Consider the following 16,705-nt stretch of genomic DNA (forward strand, 5'->3'; position numbering starts at 1 on the left):
GATGTCAATATCTCAGTAATAAAATTAATGACAAGATTGCGGTAGAATATGCCTAAATTGGCTGTTGTGGTCACTTCAAGGAACTCTGTTTGGCACAGCTTGAAAAAAAGGATAGAAATGGAGAGGCAGTTGGAGTCCAAAATGATCCAATGATGCTTTACAGTCTCTTCTATGTTGATGTTTTTTATTTTGTTTTGCTTTTCAGAAAATTTTTGTCTTTGTTTTTTGCTTATCTAGTGTTTAGGGTTCTTTGCTACCTCTTCTGCCTAGTTCTGGGCTCTTTCAGAGCCTAAAGAACTGATCACAGTCTCCTAGAGGTGGTTTTTAGAAACAATCATCAAGTAACTTGATTGGGTTTTCTTGGTTTCATAGTAGTTTTCAGTGCTATACATGAACAGCCTGTTGGCAGCAGCAGGCTTGAGACTCAACTGGGCTCACTCAGAGACATTTCTGTCATCTGATCATGATCTTAGAGTTCCTGGTAGCTAGGAGTCTAGTGCCCATTTAGAGTCAATATTATTGATTTGATTCCTATTGAGCCAGTTTGTTCTGTGAACATAAAACAGCATCTTTCCCTCATAACCTTCTGATCCCTCTGATAATCAGTTATTCTGACATAGCCATTACCAGATGCTCGTATTGATTGATTAAAAGGCTTAACAGATACCAGCATTTAAATCTTGAGCACCTTTTCCTATGTTTGTTTAACACTGTTTTACATTTTTATTTGGGACTTTGTAAATTTTCCTCCTATTTCTCAGAACTTCAAGACATGGGGAAATCAATTTTTTATGCTAAGGAGTTTTATTACTAGTGGGAGAGGCATTTTAAAAACTCTTTGCAAATTTTAGCTGCTAAATGTTTAAAAACTAACCTTCAAAATGTATTGCTTAAAGTTCTTGCCACCATTTTTGGTATATCATACACTTGATCACAGGGGTCGGTTGAAAATTGGAAGGAAGATTAAGTTTCAACAAAATATGGTTACATGGAAACCTGGGAATTGGGGTCTATTTTCATTATTCTGTATCATACAGAACTTGGATGGCTGATGCTAAGAGAGGAAAAAAATAATTCTGATGTTATTTCAAATATGACGTTCTTTTGGTAAGTACAAAAACATTGTCAGATTTCTCTAGAGATCAAAACTTGTAAGATAATTGCATCAAAGAACAGTACTAGTGCTCAATGAGTATATATCATTAAACGGTGCAAGTGCAGCATACATACTACATGTTAGAAAGGGATATGTGGAGTTATTAGGAGGAAAAGGAGGAGTAAAAAGGAGGAATCAGGACCAGGGCATAGAATAGTTTTGTGATAACTGTATAAGTCATTTAATTTCTAGGTTTCAATCTCTTCTTGGGTTAAATAAATGGTTGCTAAGGTGTCTGAACTCCAGAATTGTGTGCACATTAATAAAGTACTCATGTTTTATATGAAGAAAGCTACAGAGAGTAAATGTTAATGAATCACTCACCTGATTTAATCTTGTTCTCATTAAATATTTACTGAATGTTCACTATATAGCAGGCACTTCACAAGCTGTTTAGGGATATAAGATCCTGTTTTATGCCTTCTGAAAGCTCAGTGTTTGCTTGTTTGTATTTTTTTAATTGAATTTATTGGGTTGACATTGGTTTTCAAAACTGTACAGGTTTCGCGTGTACAGCTCAATTAAGCATCAACTGCACACTGCATTGTGCACCCATTGCCCCAAGTAAAGTCTCTTTCGGTCTCCATTTTCACCCCCTTTGCCCACCTCTCCTTAGTCCCCACCCCCATTTCCTTCTGGCTATCACCATACTGTTGTCTGTGTCTCTCTGTGTGTGTGTATGTATATATGCATTGGTTTTTTTTTGGCTAATTCCTTCATCGTTGAACCGGTTCCCCCACTACCCTCCCCTCTGACAGCTGTCTGTCTTTTCCAAGTATTCATGCCTCTATTTTATTCATCAGATTCCACATATAAATGAGATCATACGGTATTTGTCTTTCTCTGACTTGCTTATTTCACTTAGCATAATCTCCAGGTCCATCCATGCTATCTCAAAGAGTAAAGTTTCCTTTTTTTTTAATCCTCACCAGAGGACATTTTTGCATTTATCTTCAGACAAAGCAAGAGGGAGGGAGGAAGAGAGAGAGAGAAACATCGATGTGAGAGACACATTGAGTGGTTGCCACCCATATGACCCCAACCAGGGCCAGGGACAAACTGCAACCGAGGTATGTGCCCTTAGTGGGAACTGAAACCAGGTCTCTGGTCCACGGGTTGGCACTCTAACTGCTGAGCCAAACCGGCCAGGGCAAGTTTCCTTTTTTATGGCCATGTAGTATTTCACTGTGTGAAGGTACCACAGTGAAAGCTCAGTATTGAATGAGCTTTATGAGTCAATAGAAGTTCCAGTATATGGTGCAGTAAGTGCTAAGGTGCTCATGATGAGGTAGGAGCCCCTTGGAGACACCCAAGTCAGGGGTTCTGTTGTTAGTAAAGGGTTTCTTGGGTAAAGTGAAATCTTACATATGAGGGAGGACTGATTGTAAGAGCCAGGAGAAGTGCTGGGGACATTGATCTAGGCATGAAAAGCTATTTGGAAAGCTTTAGTGTGATTTGGACATAGAATCTGAGGCAGGGAGTGAGAGGTGTGTCAAGGAGGGCCTATGGCACCACGTTAGAAGTTAAACTTTAGGAAGCCTTTGAAGGGTTAGTAACGGATTTATGCTTGAAGTGTGGAGGGACAGACAGGATTGCCCCACAGCTTGGTTCCTCTATCAGGTTGCCTGGTTACCAGCTAGCAGGAGGGACTAGGCCCAAATCCCTTGCACTACATTCCAAATCCAGCTTCCCACAAGGTCATGGCTGCTAGCATTCTATGTTCCCAGACAGCTCCTCTAGACAGATGATATTTAAGTCCTGATTTGATCTGCATGCAAGGCTATTGTCAGGGATGCCCTATGCATAAGTAGACTCAGATTTTTTTTTAGTACAGCTCCAAAGTGCATCCCTCAGTGCCCCAGCCTTTACATTGCCTGCATGAGCAAATGGGTGTCCATATCCCTCTTTTCTGATTCACCTTGTTGGTATTTTTCATTAAGACCTTTTCTTTTTACATGGTGGTGTGCTGTTTGCCTTCACCTGCTGCTTCACAGATGGTGCCCAACAGGCAAACTCCACTTAATCCAACTCTGGCCTTTTGGAAACTACCAGCCATACCAGGGATGGAAGACATCCCTTCTAGGGCTGGTGGTGGGAAACGTAGCTGAGCTGAAATTACTGGTGAACATGTTATTTCAGTGCTTATTTATGGCCATGCCATGTGCCACAAAGGCCCTGGAAAGTTCTCATATAAAGCAGATTGAGACAGTTTGATTCCTTGGCACTCTACAAGTCAGCCAGCCATGTGAGCCTTAAGGTAGAAGAAAGTGGGAGAAAATAGCCCTTGATTCCAAGTGGCATTGAAATAGTAGATGCAACCTAAACTCTTAGATTTTAAATCTGTCGATCAGTGTAGCAAACGGGCTTGGAGTGTGGTGAGGTACAGCCTGAGGGGCTTCAGTATACTAACAGAATTGGATTCCTAGCAATGGTCACGGGAGTTCCTTGAGGCTTGAACTTCTTACATAATAATGAAGCTACACCCATGAGATAAATTACACTGAATGGCCAGCATTTGGGGATTACCACCAGATTGTCTTGCTGAATGAATTGGCTAGTCCCTCCATTGGGGATAAAGCAAATATGCCTGCCCTGTGCTTGAATTGGATGCTCCTGGAAATTGGATTCACATAGCTACAAAGAAGAGACTTCCCTGAGACATTAAAAACTGCAACATCCCTTCTGAGGTCATATCTTCGAGGCACTTTGGCATGGCATTATATCACAGTTGGATGAAAATCCTTGTGACCAAATGAACTAAATTCAGAGAATGCTGGAAAAGTTGATGTTATCATGCACAAGGACATGCTTAACTTTACTCCTGCCAGGGAGTAAAGGATGGGATAATACTTTAGGGCTGATTTAGGCCTCACCTAAATGTGGCACATGATATAAGGGTGCCTGTAAAGCTTCCCAGGGGTCAGCAGAAATTAAAAGTCAGGATAAGAGCACCATTCCAAACTTCCTTCTGAGGCTCCCTCAGGCAGCACGCTATGGACTCTAGGTCTTAAGCAAAGGGGTTGCTAAATAAGGAGATAGATTGGAAAAGCAGAGAGGCTGGTGAGCTGATAAGCAACCTAAATCACTCCAAGGAGGTTTTGTGGAGAAAAGGAAACAAAAGACTGATTTTAGAGTGGAAATGAAGGAGACACCTGTGGAGAGCTGAAGCAGGGAGGTCCTGGGTGGGGAAAGATTCCCTTTGGAGATATAGGCCATTAGTTTTCCCCACAGCCTGGCCAGCAAATCCCCAAAGCTTCCCGTATCCTTGGGAGAAGGGTCCAGAGGAGGAAACTCACATTTTTGAGAATGTGAAAAGTTTATTTATTTTTCAGATTATACACTCTTTTTTATTCTTACTTCTCAGCAGGTCCACTGCTTTTTGTTTTACATTTTTTATTAATTTATTTTTGTTACAGATGTTTCTCCTTTTTTTCCCCATTGACACCCTTCTCCCCATCCCCTCCACCCCGTACCTGGCTTTGTTGTCTGTGTCCATCGGTTATGCATACATGCATATAAATTCCGTGGATTATCTCTTCCCTCCCCCCACCACATACTCTTCTGAGGGTTGTCAGTCTGTACTCTACTTCTACATCTCTGGGTCTACCCTCAGACTGTTATGTTCATTATATTCCACAAATAAGTGAGATCATGTGATATTTGTCTTTCTCTGCTTTGCTTGTTTCACTTAGGATAATACTCTCCAGGTCCCTCCATGTCATTTCAAAGAACAAGAGATCTTTCTTTCTTACCGCTGCATAGTACTCCATTGTGTATATGTACCACAGCTTTTCTATCCATTTGTCTACTGATGGATACTTGGGTTGTTTCCAGATCTTGGCTATTGTAAATAGTGCTGCTATGAACATGGGGGTACATATATTCTTCCTGATTGGTGTTTCAGGCTTCTTAGGGTATATTAGAAGTGGGATCACTGGATCAGATGGCAATTTAATTTTTAATATTTTGAGGTAATACCATTAGTCTTTTCCATAGTGGCTGCATCAGTCTGCATTCACACCAGCAGTGTACTAGAGTCCCCTTTTCTCTACACCCTCGCCAACACTTGTTTGATGATTTGTTGATGGTGGCCATTCTGACAGGTGTGAGATGATACCTAATTGTTGTTTTAATTTGCATCTCTCTGATGATTAGTGATGTTGAGCATTTCTTCATATGTCTCTTGGCCATTTGTATGTCCTGTTTGGAGAGGTGTCTATTTAGCTCCTCTGCCCATTTTTTAAATTGGGTTCTTTGTCTTCCTTTTGTTGAGTTGTATTAGTACTCTGTATATTTTGGAAATTAATCTCTTATCTGATGTATCATTGGCAATGATGCTCTCCCATACAGTGGGTTGCCTTTCCATTTTGATGATTGTATCTTTTGCTGTGCAGAAGGTTTTTAGTTTGATGTAGTCCCATGTGTTCATTTTTTCCTTTGTTTCTGTTTCCTTAGGTGATGTATCAGAGAAAATTCATTTTCTTGACAGGATTTGGGACTGGTTTTACTTACAGTCAAGAGACTGGGCACAGTTACAATAGATGCCATGGGTCCCTTAGATGAGACTGCATAATTGATACAGGCATGCTCGGTTTAGTAAACTAAGTACATCACACTGACCTGCTGGGTGGGTGCAAGCACTGCCATCCTCCCTGGTGAATACAGAGCCTCATATTTCCAAGACTTCCAGGACTGTGCATTTGAAACAATATCACAGATCAGTATTTGAGAAAGAAAACATACAAATCTTATTCCATTGCTATGAGCCAGTGGTAGGCCACACTATCTTCCAATTCCCAGCCCTGTTTATCCAGTGAGTAAATTCAGTGTCCAATACCCCTGATTACAGATTATTGTATTTTTTTAATAGTGGCCACAGAACACCTTATATACCAATAGGTGACTAAACTTCAGCCATCACCGGTAGTCAGTGGCCCTAGAGCTGCATTGTCCAGTTCTTCAGCTACTTGCCACATGTGACTGTTGAACACTTAAAACATGGCTAGTCTGAATTGAGACGCTCTAAGAATAAACAACAGATTTGAAGACTTAGTTTGTAAAAAAAAAAAAAGAGAGAGAGAGAGAGAGAGAGAGAGAGAAATACCTTACTAATTATTTTTTTTATGTTTAAATGATGAAATGTTTATATTTTGGATCTACCAGGTTAACTAAACTATGTATGTCACTAAAATTAGTTATACCTGTCTCTTTTTATGTTTTTTTTTTTTTAATAGTGACTACTAGAAAATTTTAAATTATATTATTCTTGTTTTCTTCTCTAGATTTTTCTAGGAAGAAAAGAAAACCATTTTATTTTCACCTGACAGAGCATGAAGTTCCCCTTGGCTGTTCTGCCTCTGGCATTTTGGACTGCCCCAGCAAAACTTAATAACTGCAATATAGCAGCATTAAGTTGGAAATGCCCATTCTATAATATTGATGACATTTTGATATAGCGACTTTCCCAGAGGAAAGTGTTTTCACTATAATGCATGCTCTCTAAGCACAGTTATCCATATGTGGCAGGGCCTTGAATGAGGAAAGAGACCAGAGCCTACCTTGGGGGCTATATGAGCAGCAGCCCAAGGAGATATTCCACAGCCTAATAAGGAAAGACTGCAGGCCTTGGAGATACTAACTACAAAAAACAAGCCCTTATCGCCTGTTTGGCTTCTTGGGTATGAGAGGCAGCACATCCTGCACCTAAGAATGTTTTTTAAGAGTCTGTACTAAGTCACCAGACTGGTAGTCAAATTTGATTGAAGAGACTTGCAGTAAAAAGCCACAAAAGCAATACAGGCAGCAGTAAAACAATACTTGCCCCCCTCCTCTCCCAACCCATTCTGATACTTCTGGTGATGAGATTCTACCAATATTGGGCGTGGGTCACCTCTCTGCTTCTGAATGGTACTTGCCTTTTGAATGACAATTATTGGCCCTGGTGGGGACAGATTGCCTCACTGAAGAAGGTGTAACTCTGAAATTCAGTATTTTCATCTTGTAATGGGTTGTCACTAAACCAAATTTTATCAGGTGAGTGTATCACTGATGGTCCAATTGGGAAAACAGAAACCACACTAGTGATTTTAACTAAGAATTTAATACATAAATTGGTTAAATAGCTATTAAAGGACTGAAAATGTAAAACAGGAATATTGAAGTGGCACAGATGTGGGGTCTACAAGGAAGCATGTACCATCCTGACTCCTGGGTGAATGAAGGGATGAGGCTGGGATGATGAGAACCTAAAAGCTCAAAGGAGAGGTCCTCAGAATTAAAACCCATACCTCTAAGAAAGGGGCACTTTTAGTCAGTACTGGTACCTTGGCAACTTGCAGGCAGTGCTTTATAGAGCCGAGATTTAGACCACTAAGGAGGTAGTGCCAAAAACTGGCTGATACTAGTGTCTCTGAGCAAACATGATGATATGGATTCTGAAAGAAGGGGCGAGGGTGCAAATGTGAAAATCGGACTCAGCTGCTGCTACTGAACCATTTCTGCCAGAGTGAAGAATCATGATCTTCCAGTCTCCCAGAGCCTCTTATCGGCAGAACCTAACAGGCAGCACGGACAAAGGAGAAATGTGGTTTCCAGAGTCCCAGACCAGCCTCACAAAGCAGAGTCTATAAAGAAGGGTAATGTGGAACAGAGGGACAAAAGCTTAATAGTTGACAAAGTGCAACAAGCCAAAAAACTGTGAAATGGAAATGGTACATTCAATTGCTGGTCAAGCCAACTGCAAGAATAAGTAGCTTCCCACCCAGTAGGTACCGAAATGGCCCCATTGCCTGCTTTGCCTGAACTACTGGCTCAATGTGGGTCTCAATTTTGAGACTAGGAAGCCTGTTTTACTGATGGGTGAGCAAGTTTAGTGGAATACTAAGCCATCTGTTATAATAATGGTACAAACAGTGGCATTGGCTGCTCTGCACTATGTGTGGAACTTCAAGTGGTGCTTTTGATGATAAAGCATTCTGCCCCTCAATGAAGAAAATAACCCTTTACTCTTTAGTCAGGCCATTAGGCCACCCAGGATGAGACTATTAAAATCATATCTTATGGAAACAAATATAACTTACCCACAAACTATATATGTATCTATCTCCAAAAAGGGCCACATGCTGAGAAAAGTAAGGCATCTGCAGTGAGAAAGTCAATGGAGCCTGTGCGCCATTAAACCCATGGTGACCTAGTAGATCCATGTCCAGACCCACCACAATAACAAAACCACCACAAAGTGTTGTCATTTGACATAAAAAGAAGCTACTATCACCCCCAGAAACTACACTCCTTGGCAGTTTTACAAGCATGTAATTGAGAGAGAACTTTGTCTTACTACAAAAGACAGGACTGGCTCATACTGGCACATACACTTCAAAGGTCCCCTGCCCCTACATACATTGGATATGCTTTCTAGGTATGGGGTTTCTGTCTACCTCCCCCAGATAGGACACATATATTTAAGGCTCTGATAGACTACCTTTTCCACTGCCACAGAAGGTCAAGAGAGACTTTCAGACCATGATACAGATCTGACATTTATGAAGGAAAAGGAAGGAAGAGGGATTGGGTAGGAAGGATTTTATATGATAGTGCAGTTCTGAGTAAGTTTCAAGTAGGCTGATGGGAAGTTCTTGAGCCACAGTCACCTGTTAAGAAAGTTCTATTCACAATAATGGATCTACATTAGTACCCACACTGTGCTCAATTATTGTCTGAAAGTAGTCTACAGGAAACTTGACTTTTGCACAAACACAGTGATAAATCCAGAAGGACAGCAACTGGACTTGTCAGGCGATCAGGTTGGAGAGGCACACTTGTGTGGCTGCCACATTACATAATTATAATTCCATTTCTTTTTGGGACCTACACTAGCCATTGTGAGTGTCTGGGAAATTTTACTGCATGAATCACAGAAATGTGGATGAACACAAGTTTTAAATAGCATCTGGTATCCTTTCCCACTGGGCAGACAACTCTGACGCTGGGCTTGCCACACACTTCCTTTGCAAGTTAGAGACACTCTTTTGCTTCTTATGCTCATGCAAAAAGTCACTTTTGCACTGTAGCTATCTTCCTCAATTTCAAGAGATTGCCTTTGGTAAAGGAATTATTATTAGCCCTAGGTCTCTGTGGTGCTTTTAATTCTGGGCTATCAAAAAAAGTCCTGGTTCATTCCTTAGAGGAGTTAATGGGCCCAAAATGGTTGGGCATGGGCAAATCCAACCCTGGGAGGAAATTAGGGGATTAAGAAGCAAATGACTTCTGTTTTATTAGTCCAGATATGGACAGACTTTATCTGTCTGGAACTGACAATGGTGCCAATTATCACAAAGCTAGATATGTAACTCCCAACTTGACTTGGTTATGAGGGATCTTATCAGCATCCTACTATCAAACAGTGCCTTAGGTATAATTTCTAGCAGGTGGTGATCTTAGCCACTGTTTGCCTTGACCTTCTACACTCATGTGTCCATCCTCTGTGATATCTAGGCTAAATGAATGCAGAGGATCACTTTGGACCCAACTCAGAGTAGCATTTGTGTGCTTCCCATCAACTTACAGGACTAGTGTTTCTGAGTGGCAAGACAGTCTCCCTTGCTTCCCCTGCCTCTCCCTTGAACTCAGGGTTACCACGTATTAAAATTAGCTATACAAATCTTTGGTAACCAAAGATCCAGTGGCCATAGACTGTATGTGCTCAGCCTTTGGTGCTATCAGCAGGATCTCCCTGGGGACATTAGAGAAAAAATTTGTTACTATTTGCATGTATCCCACCCCATCAGGAGGAGTTTCTAATGCTCACTTGTGGAGATTGCCATAGTTACCAACTCCAGAAACCCTACTTAAAATCCAATTAATTTAAGCCCTTAATAGCAATGCAAGTCTCACTGTGAGATAAGGACAGAACAGGAGACCATGTGCCTCATCTTACTAACACTTGGGCTTGTAAATTACTGCAACTTAACCTATTCTTGTGCTCATTCTACATGACATGGTGGTGTTTTTTTGTTGTTGTTGTTTTTGTTTTTGTTTTTTCTCTATTGATTTTAGAGAGAGAGGAAGGGAGAATGAGAGAGAGATAGAAACATCAATGAGACAGAACATCGATTGGCTGCCTTCTGCATGACCCCTACTGGGGATTGGGCCCACAATCTGGATATGTGTCCTGACCAGGAATAGAACCAACAACCTCTTGGTGCATGGGTTGACACTCAACACCAGTCAGCCAGGCGACATGGTGTGCTTTCCTTCACTTGCCTCTTAAAGATAGGTTAAAGGGGGAAACACAAAAGGCAGGGAGGCCAGGTTGTTGGATAATGAGCCAATGCAATGGCAGTGAAAATGGAGAAGGTTGGTGGGATTATTATAATATTCAGGAGATACAATCAGGAGACTTGGTGATTATTACGAGTGGGGAAAAGGAGAGGGAAGAATCTAGGGCTATAATTCAGAGTTTTGGCTTGAGAAATATTTTTCTTTAAGGAATGAAAATTCATTCATTCAACTATTTTTTATTAAACATCCTATGAGTCAGGTAATATACTTGATGCTGGAGGTGCAGAAGAAAAAGACACTGGGAGACAGAAAATTTAGCATAAAATAAAAGATAATTACAGGGCTTCCAGTCAAGATGGTGGAGTAGGTAAATATGGTACTTGCATCCTCTGACTATCACATCAAAATTACAACTACAGTGCAGAACAACCAGAATTCAGAGCTGCCTGATTTATCCAAACAGAAGTCCAACAACTAAGGATATAAAGAAGAAGCCACATCAAGATAGGTAGGAGTGGCTGAGGTGCTTAACAGGCTGGTCCTATACCCATGGTTAAAAATTTAGTAATATATCAGCTTCAGATATTCTCCCTGAGGAGTGAGGGATCTCAGCCCAACAACAGGCTCCCCAGCCCAGATTTCCAGTACCAGGAAGAGAAGTCCCCAAAACTTATGGCTGTGAAAACAAGCGAGATTGTGGCTGAGTGAAATTGAGGGCTGCTAGAGGCCCATGTAATCCTCTTAAAGAACGTGCACACTGACTTACCTGCACTCACTTGCTCTGAGTTCCAGTGCTGGGGCAGCATCTTGAAAGGCACCAGGGGCAGATGAGGAGGAACTGAATGGTATGACATCAGGGTAGGTATGGGAGAGGCATCTTTATCCCACTCGGAAGTGCTGGCAAGGGCAGTGTTCCTTCGTTGACACCTTTCCACACAGAGATGGCATGTGGGCACTATATCTGAGACTTTATCAACCTGGCTTGCCCTGCCCTGATGATTCCTGAGGCTCCACCCCTCCACACTAACTAGAGGGCTCACCCAAACTGTTTCTAGTGGTGTTTCCATACAAATAGCCTGTCTTGGGTTTTTGAGAATGGCGGCGGAGTGAATGGAAGCTAGACAGACCGTCTCCCAGGACCAAACTGGAATTATAACGAAAATAAAGACAAATTATCAGGAAAAAGCAACAGAAAAGCAGCTTGGAGGACCATATAACCAGGAACACTAAATCAATGGTAGGATTGTGGAGGCATGAGAGGGGGACTGAAAGCCCAAAGACAATAGTGGCCTTAGGTGTGAGCAGCGCCCTCAGGTTAAACTCCCAAGCGACTCCACAGCTCATGCCAGGACAGACGCTAAAATAGCCACAGCCACTCACCTTGGGCTCCAGCAGAGAGAGGGTGGACTGGACTGGAACTGTTTGGGGACATTGGGATTTGGAGGGTGCTCAGAGCTTTTGCTGAGTTGCTGCCACCCAGAACAGTGGTTATCTTACTCCTTCCCAGGGTTCTGGGGAGAGGTGGAAGCCACACCCTCAGAGATTCAATCACACCCAGTGGCCATTGAAATGCAAATTGAGGCCCATTACCAACCAGCATCTGCCCCACCCTTGGGAAATCCCCTTATGCTGAACACCTGAGAGACTTTTTCATTCAACAGAGATGCCAAGGCTCTTCAAGTAAACCCTATTGATAGCCTCCAGGCAAAAACTAAGGATAACTGTACCATTCCTGGGTTAGCAACTCTAACATGAAAGTAAGACTTGACAGTGGTGTTAAATGTGGGTCCTCCCTCCTTCATCCAAACCCAGGAGAGGGAGCCACAAACAGCAGGACACCAACAACCTCAGGGAAAATTTGGCAGGATCCAAAGCCCATTGAGATAGCCAAAATGGTGAAACACAGAAGCAAAAGCAAAATGAAAGAGCAAGAGAACTCTACCGAAGGTGAGATAAATGAGGTGCAGTTAAGCAAGTTAACAGAACTAGAATTCAGAGCCATGATCCGGAGAAGGCTCAATAGCATGTATAAGGACATGAGCACCATGAGTACAGACAAAGAAATGTTGAAAATCAACCAGTTGGAAATTAAAAAAAACACCAAGAAGAAATAAAGAATGACATATCAGAAATAAAGAACAGGAAGGAAAAATGGCAGCGGAGTGAACGGAAGCTACACAGACCATGTCCCAGAACCAAACTGGAATTACAACTATAACACAGACAAATCGATGGGAAAAACCAACAGAAAAGCAGCTTGCGAGGACCATACAACAAGGGACACTGACTCCATCCCAGTAGGCTTGCGAAAGCGCGAGAAGGGGGCTGGGAGCCCTCGGTCACCAGCTCGGCAGCGGCCTTAGCTGGGAGCAGCACTCTGGGATTACACTCCCAAGTGGCTCCACAGCACAGAGCCGGGACAGAGGCTAAAACAGCCACAGCCACTCACCTTGGGCTCCAGCAGAGGGAGGGCAGACTGGACTGGAACTGTGTGGGGACATTTGAGATTTGGAGGGTGCTCAGAACTTTGGCTGAGTGCAGCCACTCAGGACGGTGGGCATATTGCTCCTTCCCAGGGCTCTGGGGAGAGGCAGCAGCCCCTCCCTCGGAGATCCAACCCCACCCTGTGGGCCACTGAAGTGCTAATTGAGGCTCACTAACAACCAGCATCTGCCCCACCCTCAGGAAATCCCCTTGGCTGGCAACTTTAACCAGGAAAGTAAGACTTGACAGTGGTGTTCAACGTGGGTCCTCCCTCGCTCATCTAAACACAGGAGAGGGAGCCACAAACAGCAGAACACCAATACCCACAGGGAAAACTTGACAGGCTCCAAAGCCCACAGTAATAGCCAAAATGGTGAAACACAGAAACAGAAACCAAATGAAAGAGCAAGAGACCTCCTCTGAAGATGAGATCAATGTGGAGCAATTAGGCATGTTAACAGAGGTAGAATTCAGAGCCATGATCTTCAGGAAGATGAACAGCATGAGTAAGGACATAGAGACACTGAAACTAAGCCAATTGGAAATTAAAAACCATGAAGAAGAGATAAAAAATGACATATCAGAAATGAAAAACACATTGGAAGGTTTAAAAAGTAGAGTAGAGGAAGCTGAGGACCGGATCAGTGAATTAGAAGGCAGGGTAGAAAAAAATCAACCAATCAGAAAAACAAAAGGAAAAAAATATTAAAAAACAGGAAGACAGCTTAAGAGAACTGTGGGACAACTGGAAACGTAATAATATTCGCATCATAGGAGTCCCCGAAGAAGAAGAAAATGAGCAAGGGATAGAGAATATATTCAAAAAAATAGTGAGAGAAAACTTCCCTAATTTGATGAAGGAAGAAGGCATTCAAGTTCAAGAAGCACAGAGAGTCCCAAGTAAGAAGAACCCAAACAGGCCCACACCAAGACACATAGTAATCAAACTGCCAAAAATTAATGACAAAGAGAGAATCCTAAAAGCAGCAAGAGATAAGCAACAGGTTACCTACAAAGGGAACCCCATAAGGCTCTCAGCTGACTTCTCACAAGAAACACTACAGGCCAGAAGAGAATGGCATGAAGTAATCAAAGTCATGAAAAACAAGAGTCTGAATCCAAAACTACTCTACCCAGCAAGGCTATCATTCAAAATAGAAGATCAAATAAAGAGCTTCCCAGACAAAAAAGGCTAAGGGAATACATTAGGACCAAACCAACACTGCAAGAAATGTTAAAAGGACTGCTGTAATTAGCAGTAGAAATGAGAAGAAAAATAGAACCACACTAAACAATAATGGCAATAAATAAGTACATATCAATAATCACCTTAAACGTAAATGGATTGAATGCTCCCATAAAAAGACACAGAGTAGCTGATTGGATAAGAAAGCATGACTCATCTACATGTTGTTTACAAGAGACCCACCTCTCAACAAAAGACTCACATAGGTTGAAAGTGAAGGGATGGAAAAAAAATTTCCAAGCAAATGGAAAGCAAAAAAAAAAAAAAGCTTGGGTAGCAATTCTCATATCTGATAAAATAGATTTCAAAATGAAGACCATAACTACAGACAAAGAAGTCCACTATATAATATTGAAAGGATCTATCCAACAGGAAGATATAACCTTGATAAACATATATGCACCCAATATAGACGCACCAAAATATATTAAAAATCTTCTGGAGGACTTCCAAGGAGAAATCGACAACAATACAATCATAGCAGGGGACTTCAACACCCCGTTGACAGCACTGGATAGATCCTCTAGACAAAAAATTAGCAAGGAAACAGAGACTCTAAATGAAGCACTAGAACAAATGGATTTAATAGATATCTACAGAGAATTACACCCCAAAACTACAGAATACACATTCTTCTCAAGTGCACATGGGACATTCTCAAATATAGACCACAAGATAGGACACAAACTAAATCTCCACAAGTTCAAGAAGATTGAAATCATATCAAGCATCTTCTCAGATCACAATGGCATGAAACTAGAAATCAATTGCAAGAAGAATATGCAAAAACATTTCAACACATGGAGGCTAAATAGCATGTTATTAAACAATGAATGGGTCACCGAGGAGATCAAGGAAGAAATTAAAAACTTCCTGGAAACCAATGAAAATGAACACACAACAACACAAAATTTATGGGATGCAGCGAAAGCAGTTCTGAGAGGGAAGTTCATAGCACTACAGGCCTACCTCAAAAAACAAGAAAAATTTCTAATTGACTGTCTAACCTCACAACTTAAAGAATTAGAAAGCAAACAAAAAGAAAACCCCAGAGCAAGTAGAAGGAAGGAAATAGTAAAGATCAGAGCAGAAATAAATGACATAGAGACCAAAAAAACAATTCAAAGGATCAATGAAACAAAGAGCTGGTTTTTTGAAAAGATAAACAAGATTGATGGACCCTTAGCTAGACTCACCAAGAAACAAAGAGAGAGAACCCAAATACACAAAATCAGAAATGAAAGAGGAGAAGTAACAACTAACACCACGGAAATACAAAAGATCGTTAACAACTACTACGAACAATTATATGGCAACAAATTCAACAATCTAAGCGAAATGGACAAATTTCTAGAAACACACAGTCTCCCAAAACTATTCCCGGAAGAGATAGAAAACTTGAACACACCAATAACAACTAAGGAAATTGAAGAGGTAATCAAGAATCTCCCAGCAAACAAAAGTCCAGGCCCAGATGGCTTCACGGGGGAGTTTTACCGAACATTCAAAAAAGAACTAACACCCATTCTCCTCAAACTATTTCAAAAAATTCAAGAAGAAGGAAGACTTCCAAACACGTTCTATGAGGCCAGCATAATTCTAATTCCAAAACCAGAAAAAGACATTACGAAGAAAGAAAACTACAGGCCAATATCCCTGATGAACATAGATGCCAAAATCCTGAACAAAATATTAGCAAATCGGATCCAGAAATACATCAAGAAAATTATTCACCATGACCAAGTGGGATTCATTCCAGGGATGTAAGGCTGGTACAATATTTGCAAATCAATAAATGTGATACCACATAAATGAAGTGAAAAATAAAAACCACATGATCACACCAATAGATGCTGAAAAAGCATTCGACAAAATCCAGCATCCATTTCTCATAAAAATGCCTAGTAATGTGAGAATAGAGGGATCCTATCTTGACATAATAAAAGTCATATATGAAAGACCTACAGAGAACATCATAATCAATGGGCAAAAACTAAAAACACTTCCATTAAGAACAGGAACAAGACAGGGATGTCCACTTTCGCCACTGTCATTTAACATAGTACTGAAAGTCTTAGCTACAGCAATCAGACAGGAAGAAAAAATAAAAAGGATCCAAATTGGAAAGGTGGAAGTGAAACTGTCATTATTTGCAGATGACATGATATTATACATAGAAAACCCTAAAGACTCCATCAAAAATCTACTAGACTTAATAAATGAATTTGGCAAAGTAGCAGGATAGAAAATTAACATCAAGAAATCAGTGGCATTCTTATACACCAATAATGAACTCACAGAAAGAGAAACTAAGAAAACAATCCCATTTATCATCACGGTAAAAAAATTAAGATACCTAGAATAAACTTAACCAAAGAAATAAAGGACCTATTCGCAGAAAACTACAGGACATTGAAAAAGAAATAGAGAAAGATAAAAAAAAGTGGAAGCACATAGCTTGTTCATGGATTGGAAAAATTAACATCATTAAAATGTCCATACTACCCAAAGCAATCTATAAATGCAATGCCATATCCATC

Source organism: Molossus molossus, unplaced genomic scaffold, assembly GCF_014108415.1.
Source record: "Molossus molossus isolate mMolMol1 unplaced genomic scaffold, mMolMol1.p scaffold_m16_p_2, whole genome shotgun sequence".
In the NCBI taxonomy this organism is placed as follows: Eukaryota; Metazoa; Chordata; class Mammalia; order Chiroptera; family Molossidae; genus Molossus; species Molossus molossus.